This window comes from Trichomycterus rosablanca, chromosome 6, assembly GCF_030014385.1.
Source record: "Trichomycterus rosablanca isolate fTriRos1 chromosome 6, fTriRos1.hap1, whole genome shotgun sequence".
Lineage (NCBI taxonomy): Eukaryota > Metazoa > Chordata > Actinopteri > Siluriformes > Trichomycteridae > Trichomycterus > Trichomycterus rosablanca.
In genome coordinates this window covers 25,144,257-25,157,505 of record NC_085993.1, presented here as the reverse complement: position 1 = coordinate 25,157,505, position 13,249 = coordinate 25,144,257, and positions in this window count along the sequence as shown.

Sequence of the window (13,249 nt, the reverse complement as noted above, 5' to 3'; positions counted from 1 at the left end):
GTGCTCATAAAGTCAAGAAGCTGAGAAGCCACGACTTTTTCGAGAACCTTAGAAAGGAATGGAGGATTCGAGATTGGTCTGAAGTTGTTTAACACAGATCTGTCCAGACCTGGTTTCTTTAGGATGGGAGTGACAACGGCAGTTTTAAGATCAGAAGGGACAGAACCAGAAGAGAGTGAGAGATTGACAAGATGACAGATAGGAGCAGCTAAGAGCGAACCACAGGATTTCAGAAGATAAGTGGGAGCAGGGTCAAGAAATGAGGTAGTGGGCTTTGAAGCGGCCAAGATCTTTAAAGTAGCAGAAGAGTCAACAGCAGTGAAAGATGACAGAGAACTAGGATAAGAGAGTGAAGGAACAGTAAACGGAGTTTGATTTGTAGAATTTGATAAAGTCTTATAAATAGTAGAGACCCTATCCTCAAAAAATGTCAAAAAAGAATTACAAAGCTCCCGTGAAGCGGGAGAAGAGTCAAATGGGGGATGCAGTAGCCTCTTAACAGTAGAAAATAAGTGAGAGGGGTCTTGTCCTGCTGTCTTAAATGTATCAGTAAGATAAGTAGTTCGAGCAGCATTAAGTGCCGCTTTATATTTGTCTAGGTGAGCAGAGAAAGCAATGGAATGCACGGATGACCTGGTTTTCCTGTATAGACGCTCTAACCGTCTGCCAGTAGTTTTTAATACATGTAGTTCCGGGGAGAACCAGGGAGAGGAGTGGGACCGTGGAACATACCTGGTTTTCACCGGAGCTAGGACCTCAATGGCAAATGCGATCGATTGATGGTAAAGTGAGACAGCCTCCACAGGTAAGCATACAGAAGTAATACTGGTAAAGTTTGAGTGTTCCAGAGTAGCCATGAGGGATTGAGGACTGATAGCAGAATAATTTCGAAAGGAAATTAATGTCTTCGGAGAGGATTTGATAACAGGAAGAGAGAGACAGAAAGTAATGAAAAGATGGTCAGAAACACCAGTAATATGTCCAGACACATTACTGACAACATTGCCAGTTGCACATATGAGATCTAAAATGTGGCCTTGTTTTTGTGTTGGAAAAGTTACATACTGCTGGAGATCAAAACAATTCAACATTGACAGAAAGTCTGCAGCGGGGGAAGAGTTAACGTCGAGATGTATGTTGAAGTCACCCAACAGGACTATGGAAGTAGAGGTTGCACTGATGAAATTTAGAACTTCAGCCAGCTCAGACATAAATACAGAGATAGAGTTCTTGGGAGGACGGTATACCAATACTATATATGTTGTGATACGACCGAGGATCTTAACGATCATATACTCGAAAGACGAAGCCAACTGGGACTCGCATAGCCTTATATTGACACTGTTAGGAAAAAGCACAGCTAGACCTCCCCCCCTACCAGTTAATCTTGGTGACGAGAAATGTCTAAAACCAGATGGTGTAGCAATGTTCAGATGAAAGTATTCGTCTGGCAATTGCCAAGTCTCGGTGAGGAACAGGAGATCAACATGGTAATGAGAAATGCGATCGCAGATTAAGGCAGCTTTGTCCGAAAGTGATCGACAGTTGAAAAGTGCGAGGGTAAACAGTCTATTTTGGGATGTTGTGGACTGGGAGGGTATATGCGGCGACGAGGATGTGGCAGATCGAGGAAACTCGCGAAGGACCCTCGGAGCCACACGCTGCGATGACCACTTGGAGCTCTTCTTAGGCCGGCGAACCGTAGACCAGATGACTGGAATAGCCGAGACAGAAGATTGATAGCTGTGAAACAGGGTCGCACGTTGAGAGTGACGCCTCCTGCGGCCGCGATGAATATAGCGTGGGCGCCGTAGAATTCCAATACTACGGCAGAAGCTATAAGTTGCAGAGTCAAGGTGATAGCAGGATCGTAGGTGAAGAAGTTCAGTTGAAGAATAAACATGGAAGTAGCCATCGGAGGAAGCAGCGTAGTTATTGCAGTCTGTAATGCAGTCTGGGATTCCAAGAATTGCAATGGAGTGACCAAAAAATGCAAAAACGGAGATGGCGAAGAGCATAAAGCCAGCAGATGGCATAATGCACCATATATGAAAGGTCAGTAGCCAAAATAATAGTCCAGAATCGTATACGAGTGGTCAGTAGCCAAAATAACAGTCCAAAACAAAAATTTAAATTTAGTGTTTGCAGCCGCAGCACAACCTCACAGTCACACTGCACAGGTAAAAGTAGCTGATGGCAAAACCTGGAAAAACTACGTTAGCCGACCTAATGGCAAGTACCCACATACAATCAAACAGTCGCTCAGCTAGCGATATAACTGAGGGAAAGCTGACAGCACACAAACGAGTGAAGGAGAGATAACCCACTCACTGCAGTTGAGGCTTATGCAGGACGTCCTAGGAGAAGGCTCGCAACCAGACAGCCAAGCACAGTCCCCGGCGAGGTTAACTGAGAGGAAGCGCAGCAGCTGGCTACTCAGCAGGTAGCAGTGGTCATCAGATGATGTCAGTTGCTGCACTCACAGTGAGTTACAGCAGAGATGAAAAATAAAAGAGCTATAGCTGGTAAAACTGGTAGAACTGCTACTTCAGCCGCACGCAATGGCAGCATGCCCACGCAAACAAACAGTAGCGGCAGCGGCGGTAGCGGCAGCGGCGGTAGCGGCAGCGGCGGTAGCGGTATCGCCGTTAAGTACCAAGCTACATGAAAAACAGCAAAAAACTGAGAAAGTCCGAAAAAGAGTACAAAAAAAAAAAGACAAAAAAAGAAAAGAAAATCCAGCTATGAGAAACCGAAAATGGAGCGGCAGCAACACAAGCGCACAGCGTACCCAAAACCGGAACCGGAAATCTATGAACCGGAAATCTATGCAATTTTGGCATAGGTTAGGTGTATAGTGGTTAGGAGTGGTTATGGTATAGGTTAGGTGTAGAGTGATTAGAAGGGGTTATGGTATAGGTTTGGTGTAGAGTGATTAGGAGGGGTTATGGTATAGGTTTGGTGTGGAGTGATTAGGAGTGGTTATGGTATAGGTTTGGTGTACAGTGATTAGGAGGGGTTATGGTATAGGTTAGATGTAGAGTGATTAGGAGGGGTTATGGTATAGGTTTGGTGTACAGTGATTAGGAGGGGTTATGGTATAGGTTAGGTGTAGAGTGGTTAGGAGGGATTATGGTATAGGTTTGGTGTAGAGTGATTTGGAGGGGTTATGGTATAGGTTTGGTGTAGAGTGATTAGAAGGGGTTATGGTATTGGTTAGGTGTATAGTGATTAGAAGGGGTTATGGTATAGGTTTGGTGTACAGTGATTAGAAGGGGTTATGGTATAGGTTAGGTGTATAGTGGTTAGAAGGGGTTATGGTATAGGTTAGGTGTATAGTGGTTAGAAGGGGTTATGGTATAGGTTTGGTGTACAGTGATTAGGAGGGGTTATGGTATAGGTTTGGTGTAGAGTGGTTAGAAGGGGTTATGGTATAGGTTTGGTGTACAGTGATTTGGAGGGGTTATGGTATAGGTTTGGTGTACAGTGGTTAGAAGGGGTTATGGTATAGGTTTGGTGTATAGTGGTTAGAAGGGGTTATGGTATAGGTTAGGTGTATAGTGGTTAGAAGGGGTTATGGTATAGGTTCGGTGTACAGTGATTAGGAGGGGTTATGGTATAGGTTTGGTGTAGAATGGTTAGAAGGGGTTATGGTATAGGTTTGGTGTACAATGATTAGGAGGGGTTATGGTATAGGTTTGGTGTAGAGTGGTTAGAAGGGGTTATGGTATAGGTTTGGTGTACAGTGATTTGGAGGCGTTATGGTATAGGTTTGGTGTACAGTGATTAGGAGGGGTTATGGTATAGGTTTGGTGTAGAGTGGTTAGAAGGGGTTATGGTATAGGTTTGGTGTACAGTGGTTAGAAGGGGTGTCCATATACTTTTGGTGGAGCTGAGTCGCTCTGATTCAGACTTTAGAATGAGAAGTTGAACCGGCCCCTCCTTCCCCTCCCCAGCGGCTCGGTGTCCATGACAACGCAACATTGTATCAGAGTGGAGGGGCGCGGGAGGGAGAAGTGCGGATTAATATCAGAGTTAGAGATTCAGTCCCAACGCTGCTTACCATTATATCATCATTATTTTATACACATTTACTTCATTCTACACATTCTAATCCCTCATTACATTCATCATTCTATCCTCTATATATAAAGCTTTCATCTTATCATCTCATTTATAATATATACAATAATTACAATACTTAATTCATCATATCTACAATTAAAAACAGAACTAACATTCAAAATAATGTATGGATCTTAATGTAGGAATTAATTAAGCTTTAACTAGATCAACTAATAAAATACATAATTTATATAAACTACATGATAATCTTTAAATTGCCAATTTAATCTATAAAAATACTAAAATATTATTTAAAATACATCTTTAAAATGAATGTAATAATTAATGATGCAGATATTTGGATGTAGAAACATATACTTTTTCATCTAATAATTCATTTTTATTTCTTTAGTCCATATTTCCCTATAAAAGCTCTGTCCCCTCATTTACAGACTGCATTTCCCTTTAAAACCCTGCGCATCAACGTTGACTCCGCCCACTGCTATCGGACCTGCCCCCAGCGGCCGTATCCCGCCCTTATCCCGCCTCTAGCTGTACCGTCCAATCAGCTAATGATTACAATTATCCAATATGAAAAAAGCAGTGAAGTAGTGGTGTGTTACCACCAGGAGCAGTACTGAGGGGGGCGTTATACACACTGTCTAGCGTTTGTATAGACCAGGGAGTACTTGTCTGGGGGGGCGCGAGTGCCTGACCGGGGGGCGTGGCATTACCAGATTTTTTTACTTCTAAAACTAAAGCAATTCATTTTTCACCCACGGGAGACATATTTCATTACTCTAACTGACCACGCTCACACGCACGTTTAATGTTATTCAGTTCCGTCTGAAAAAACCTTCAAAATAGGGCTCACAGCGAAGATAACCGGTGTCAAAAGCAACGACCGCTGTTATAGGACGTGTTTGTGTCTTTAAGAGAGACGCTCTGTTCACAGTATCGATTATAAGTGACTCGGGAGTCAATTCATTTTAAGCGCAGCGTAAGTTTCTTTTCTCAGTCATCTCTCCGTGTTTACTGTTATAATGAATGTTGCGGTTGTAAATAAACACCAACTACTACAGAACATTTTGTGTGACTCGCTTACCTTAAAAAGCTCAGGCTTAATTATACTGAGTATTACCAGAGTCAGAGTCGTTCTGCCTGTGGAGCTAAACCTTTTCAGTCAGAGCAGATGATCCCGAACTAACCAACTTAGTAATTGATGAACTTTTGTCTATGCTCTGTGAAGTAACGTTTTCTGCTCTCATCTACATCAAAAAGCAAGAACCGCGTATGATTTACCAAAGTGAACCACGAATTTATATAATGTGCTGATAGAATCGGCTCAGATGGGGTCGGACTGTATTATCTCTTTAAAATAATATTTTCAATCAGCAAAATTATATAATGTGCACAACATTAATTACGTTCTTTTAGCTTGTCAGAAGCTTTCTCAATGATTTCTGTGCGGTGGTTGACGAAGGGGAGGGGGGCGTGGCGCAAGTTGGGGGAGGGAGTTCACGGTTGGCACACGAAGGGGGGCGCATGTCCAAAAAGGTTGAAAAAATTTAAAGTTTATGCTTTCACTGTTTTATACGTCAGTTTGGACGCATACAATTAATTATTAAAATAATTATTGTGTCATCTCCCCTTTTACATTCTGAGCCCTTATAATATAATAATAATCTGACAAACCACAGTGAAGTAAGCACAATGTATTCATAAATAGTTTATTTACTTTTTGTATTACAAAAGTAGAACAATGTTTCTTTACATGTCTGCATGTCATTTAATAATTGAGCTAAGAACTGTTGATATAATTCCATATAGTGACATTTCCCCAAAATATAGTCCTATAAAGTTATGGCTTTTACAGAGTATTATAAGGGGAATGTAAACTTTTTAAGGCTTATGTTAGGTTTATGTTTATTCTGTTCTTTTAATACAAATATTAAGTGCCTGCGTATTTTAATACACTTAAGCTAAACATCAGGGACAAGACACCATGAGAACAGAGTTCAAATGAGTACATTTGTTCACAATATTTTATTATGAAAACATTGCTATATAATACATTTGTTATAAGAGTTGATGGTGGGTATCCAGCCATCTCTCTTCACAGCAACAATCCAAGCGTTTCGCTGTGCGTTGTCTTTTGGAAATCTGTACACTTTAATTTCTGAAAGCAAGTTTGTACCTGGCCTGAGGGAACATCCGACAACCGAACAACATGGTCCTAACTGTAATTTAGACATACTGTCAATAAATCAGACCTGAACTAACGCAAAAGAATTGAAGCAGTTGTGGTCAATCGCTATTGTTCTGAGCGCCGTTTACCGCCAAGCGGAAGCTTCTTAGGAACAGCTACGCCACTTCCTGGACTCATGAATATTCATTTGAAACGGTCTATAGTACGTCAGTGAGGTGCACTCCCAGAAACGTGGTGCTTCTGACTGACTCCACAGTGTTGCCATGGATTGTAAGTGGTGCATGTACCATGTGTTTCCTCCTGAAGTCAACAGTGATTTCCTTTGTTTTGTTGACATTCAGTGCCAGGTTGTTCTCACACCACACAACGAGTTGGTTCACTTCCTCTCTGTAGGCTGAGTCATTGTTGTTACTGATAAGGCCCACCACTGTTGTGTTGTCTGCAAACTTTATGATATGGTCCGTTGTATTTGGCACAACAGTCATGTGTCATCAGGGTGAACAACAGAGGACTCAGAACACAGCCCTGGGGAACTCCAGTGCTTATGATGATTGTTTGACAGGTGTTTCTTTCAACCCGTACTGTTTGGGGTCTGTCTGTGAGGACGTCAAATAACCAGTTGCACAGTGGGGTGTCTGCCTAGTGGTCCAAAGTTTCTCACCAGGTGCTTGGGGATTACTGTATTGAAGGCTGAGCTGAAGTCAGTGAAGAGCATCTGCACATAACTGTTCTTATTCTCCAGATGGGACAGGCTCAGGTGAAGTGCTGCTGATATGGTGTCATCAGTGGAGCGGTTAGGGCAATATGCAAACTGAAGTTTGTCGAATGTTGCAGGGAGCCTGGATGTAATGTGGTCTTTGACCAGACCTTCAAAGCACTTTATCATGATGTGAGTGAGTGCTATAGGGCGTTAGTCATTAAGTGTTAATGCCGGTAGTGGTATAATAGTGGTGGGCTTGAAGCATGGTGAAAGGATGTTAACAAATCAGAATCAGATTTATTGGCCAAGTATGTGGATACACACAAGGAATTTGGTTCTGGCTGATGGTATCTCTCTAGTATTAATACAGTATACAAGCAATGTATGCATTAAACATTTAACACAAAAATATACAAACTATAAAACTATATACAAGCAATATACAGATATGTAAGTTAGCAGCATGTGGAATATTTACGAAAACAGTAAAGTGCACAACATGTAAGATGAGTACTTCAAAGTGTAGTCAACTGGCAGCAGATGAATATTGTCGCGCTTAAGTCTGTATTGTAGGGTGGCCAGATTCATACTAACAAAAAGGTGGACATTACACCCCAAAAAGCCGGACATTACACCCAAAAGACGGACCTCATATTAGGAACAGGGGGACATGATACTGCAACACACAGAATTAATCCAGAATCCAGAGTTTTTGACCAATTTAAGCAAGAATTCTATAACAAATTATTGTTTTACTCACTAAATGTTGTGTCTACTTTTCATATTTAAGTCTGTTCCTCGCTGCCTCCAAAAGTTTACTTTTTGGCATTTTCACAGCGTTCCTGAGCATGAGAGTGAGTGATTGACTCAGGTAGCGGTGTTTACAGAACAGAGCGGGCGGGCGAAATTCAACCACCCAATCACAGACTAGCATTTAGAGGGCGGGACCTTCTGCGATTGGCCAGTGGTAGCACTGTAAGCAGTGAAAGGAGGCTGTTAAACCAATGAAATACAAAGCATTTGTTCTGACATGTACCTGAGCCAATGACAGATAATATTAATCAAAAATCCAGTTTACTCCAAAAGGAGGATTTTTAAGTGTCCGTCCTAGCGTTGCGTGAATGGAGGACTGGCAGCTGAAAAGCCGGACTGTTCAGCCACCCTACTGTATTGTCAGTCATTTATTTTTTTAGGAGGGAGATGGCCTGTGGGAAGAAACTTCTCTTGCTCTTGAGTTTTAGTGTGGATTGACCTGTAGCGCCTGCCGGAGGGGAGGGGTTGAATGAAGCTATGGCCAGGGTGTGAGGAGTCAGTAATAATTTTCTCTGCCCGTCTCTTGGTCCTTGAAAAGTACAAGTCCTGGAGGGAACACAGTGACATGTTGTATGGAAGCACAAAACATACACATTCCCTGGAGTCATGCTTAGTGATGTTAAGAATAAGAACAGAATAATAACAAACACCAAAAAGTGTTATTTTTCTTTAGTGAACTGTAAAGAACTTTTGATAACAATGATCATAATTTACAGTGCAATGTATAATATAGGGTGAGTCAAAATTATGTTAACACTTAAATGGCAGAAACCATTTATTCAAAAAACATACTTCATATGTGTAAGATGATTTACAGCACAGTCTCAACTTGTTTGCCATTATGTTCAACACACAAAGACCATCGAGCAACAGTACCAGCCCGGACACACATATTGCAGGGAATAGATCCATTAGTGTTAACATAATTTTGACTCACCCTGTATATAACAAAATACATAACAACCCAGTGAAATGCATGCTCAGTGTCCTTCTTTGGTAGAGGCCTTTAATGATCCAATCAGCAATATTTGACCATGATGTTCTTTCCCGTTTATAAGCTGTTGTTTTAAACCACACATTCTCAAAAATACCATACTCCGTTGTACTCTGCTCCACTGTTGTAACCTCCTTTGCTTTCATTAAGGCTATTCACCATCCATTTTTATCAGAACAATCCTCTGCACATTGTTCTGTGTTTCTGTGGCTGTTCATGACTCAATCAGCAACATTTCAGTTATTGTTTGTTGTTAAATATGCAGTTGTGACTGACACTTCTTTTATTTTAGTGAGACACATCAGCAACATTTCCAACATTTTTTTGTCCTTCTAAACTTCTTTTTATTGGTCTTCCGCATTGCTCTAGCCTATTCAGATTGGAACTGAATGTTGTTCTCAAGTGAAATCACTCTTTCAGCATAGCATATATCGAGCTGTGGCAACTGTAATATGAATGCAATATTTCTGATGATAAGCACTTTTGTGGCTGCGAGGTAAAGATGAGATCTAGCGTAGTATTCAGTCGTTGTTCCCTGTATTAGCTGTATCCTCGTCTTGTAAATCAATCATTTATGGACTTTGTGTTTGTTGATCTCAGATTTTCATTGAAATCTTCACAGATAATGTCACTCATCTGTTATATTGACATCCAAAAAATTCTTTAGGTTTGATAGAAAGTCTGTTGTCTTGTGGTTTGGTGGTCTTTAAATAGCAGCTACTACAGATTGCACTGGGTTTCTAACGTTCAGTAGAAGAAACTCCATATCAGTGACATCCACAACATATTGCAACACCTGGGCATTTGGATTGTTTTTTGCATATATTGCAACACCAGCACTTTTTTGGTTTGCCAACAGTGGGAAGCTGCTATGAGACACTTGCCTGTTCCACTTGTAGATGTTGCATCCTTTCAGTTGGAGCTCCTGGGACAGCCAATCCATACATGTGGGTTTCAGTGACACACAAAATATCTCCCAAGCAGATCTCATGGTGTTTTTACATGTCATCAAAATGGCAGTGTAAAACCTTTAACATTATGGTGAGTATACAGCAGTTTTAGCATGCAGCAGAAGTGGCATGACAGTGCTAATGTTTGCTTTTGGTATGCTTTCCAGTAGGGATGTCCCAATCCGATCTCAAAGATCGGGATCTGGGCCGATCAAGGCATTTTTTAACTGATCGGAATCGGCTTTACTAAACCCGATCGTAATCCCGATCTTTTGTTTCACATCAACATGTCCGCTTTGTGGAAATACTTTGAATTGGAAAGTGAAACAAGTCCAGAAGTGAAGAGTAATGTCTGCACTGTGAGCGTTTCACGAGGCGGTAGGAGCAGAGCTGCGTTCATTACTGTATAATTTTACTGTTTATATGGTGTGTGAGTCAAGGATCACTCCGGTTTACAAAACAACGTAGTGATGCACTCGTTTAATAAAGAAATAAATACACAGTATATTCACATATTGTCGGGAGCAGAACACTTTATTAACTTCGTCTGTTACGGTACCGAATAGAGTCAAGCACGCTATTCCATGCACTATGGAAGCCCCAAAGGGTCAAAACACACTCACTTCGCATAGAAACGTCCATCAAACCACTGTCACTATACAAGCACTTTAAAAACTGGCTTTCCTTCATAACAAAAGAGCCTTTCCACTTTATTTTGGTATTCAGGTTTTACTTATATTCAAGTTAAGCTGCTACACAGATTTCTGTTCATTTTTAGTGTATCACTGCATTAAACAGAATTTTTTTCTTCGAATTTAAAGTTTAAAGTAAAACTGTAATTATCTCAATCATTTTGATTGATTTTGTACAAATACAAAACATGAAGCCAATAGCTTGGATGCAGCATTTTTCCCTACAGCACTGCAGAGCTATTTAGTTGTTAAACATATACATTGGATTAATTTGAATAACTGTAATGTACTTGAAGTGTGCACTGTGTGAACAGTATTATCCAGTTCTTATCTAGACAATATCTAGAAAATACAAGTATCGGTTTGAGACTCGGTATCGGATCGGGATCAAAATTAATAATCGGGATCGGTATCGGGAACAAAAAAACGTGATCGGGACATCCCTACTTTCCAGTGACGTCAGAACGTCAGTTTCAATAATGTGTAGACCTTGCAAAGAGGTAGTTCTGCTGAGGGCCACTTAAGCCAAACCAGGTTCAAAAACATGCCTCAGAGATACCATGGCTGATAATGAGGTCATGCCTTGTAAGCATAGGCAAGTTTCAAAGGGAATTGGCAACGTACCAATCCCTTTTTCTTCTCTTCTACTCTCTCAATGAAAACAATTTTTTCAGCACTACCAGATTACGTCTCTTGAATCCAGCAGTAGGGTTATCCAACTCTAATTCAGTGAAGTCCACATATGCATTGCCTTTACTGTCAAACTTACTGATGATTTGTAAGTTTTTCATTGACCAAGCCATCTGCTGTATCCAAATTCAGTGTTATTATGACACATGCACCCTCTGACAACAGTAACGAATCAGGCAGATCTCCTTTGGTGTCCTTCAAATGAAGCTGCTTGCCTTACCATTTCTTCATGTTCTATCATCTTTTAAATGGTCCTCTGCATTAAAACGAGTTACATTGGATCTAAGGGTAAATAGGGTATCATTATTATGTTTTTGTAATAAACATAGCAATGATGTTTGTAGCAATGATGTGTAATGTGTAACATTTTTTCCTTGCATGGAAAAATTCATGTAGCTAGCAGAGCTCTGTCACAATCCAGCAATGGCTCAGCTTTCTTAACACAAAGCCTGTTAAGCATTTCAGCAAATGCAGCATCCTCCTCATTTCTGTTTAAGTAATAATTTGTAAGCGATTTTGCCAAATATCCATTGTATTGTCTTCATAGACACACAAGACCATAGCCTTTCCCACTGGTGGTAGTTGAAAGAAGTCTCATACAGCAAGCACTGACACTTCTACAAAGAGTTCCAGGCAACCTTTGATCTGTTGAAGTCTCAGGTCCCCATATGCAAGGAGCTCTTTTGAAACCATGAATATTTTATCAATAACCACAATTTGCACACGTGAAAGAATGATCCTTGGTATGGTGGCTTAAGTTTTTTGGAAGTTTCAGTATTGAATGCAAGGAGTTCCCAAAAATGTTAAATGATGCTGTTCCTGTGAAAGAAGTTAATAGAACAGTTGGCCTTAATATGCCATCCTGCTAATCCATAGTGGGTAATCTTCATACTTTTGTCACTTTATTGTAGATGCACTCGATCAAATTAGATTAGCCATTTCCTGCTACACTATTAACAAATTAAAAGAACTGGTCAGGCTGTTTACCATTTACAAGCCTCAAGCTCCAGTCTCTTACTTTATAAAACACAGCTGCTTGTGTTTGATTTAGTGACTGGTACATCTGCCTAAAGACTTTAAAGCTTAGTTCCGGGCACTCTACAAGCTACACTGTGGCTGTACTGTCAGCATTAATTCTGTATTTTGGCACGTCATCTTGCTTATTATCATCAGTTAGAGCTACTGGTTGATGGTTTTAAATTGTCTCAGTTTGTATGATCTCTGTGTCTGGAGCAAAACTGGCCCATGCATCCTCAGTTGGTCCACTTTTTACAAAATCTTTAATTGGACATTTGATATTGTGAAGGATAACAGAAAATGGTAAGAAACGAAAGTGAAGTCATCAAACATGTCAATAACTTTGAACCAGGGTGCAAGCACTCACATAGAAGGAATGGTAAGTATTAAATGGTGCTATCTTCAGCTGATATTCACTTCTGTATGGGAGGTAAATCTTTAGAAGAGTTCCATAAACTTACTCTTGCTCTCGTGGAAGGCGGTCGCACTTCTCTCTCCTCCCTTATCTTTCCTGCTTGGCTTCTCCTGTATCGTCTTGTCTCGTCTACTCTACTCTACAGGGATTCTCTTAGCACTGCTCTTCAAAGAACAAATTATGGAATTGGTTAAATGGTCTCTGAATGCTATTGACACCATCTTCTCATCGAGAAGTTCGGGTTCGGGGGAACCCACATGCCCCGGCGGAACGCAGATGGCGGGATACGCGATGGACTCGTGGGAGAAGTGGAGGGTCGTGTGCCTGGCACCTCTTTCGTTAGAGGACATAGAGGATGTTTACCTATTCGGAACTTTGATTGTGGGGTTTTTGCTGATTGGATTAGGCCTTACCCTGCTATATCGGAAAATTAAAAGAGTTGGGTCAGTTGTCAAAGGTCCTCAGAAACTGCCCAATTTGATTGATATGATGGGCAGAGCCGTTGGAACTCAGACTGTGACTATAAATCGCAATATGGATTCCATCTTGGAGAAACTAACGGCTTTGCAAAACGGTGTGAACCAGAGGCTGACTCAATCTGAGAGCATGTGTTAAAGAAATTGTACTCGTGCACAGATTAAAAAACAAGTCATTTCTGCTCTTCGGCTTCCCCTGTTATCAGCTTCGGCCTTGCTGATAAGGAA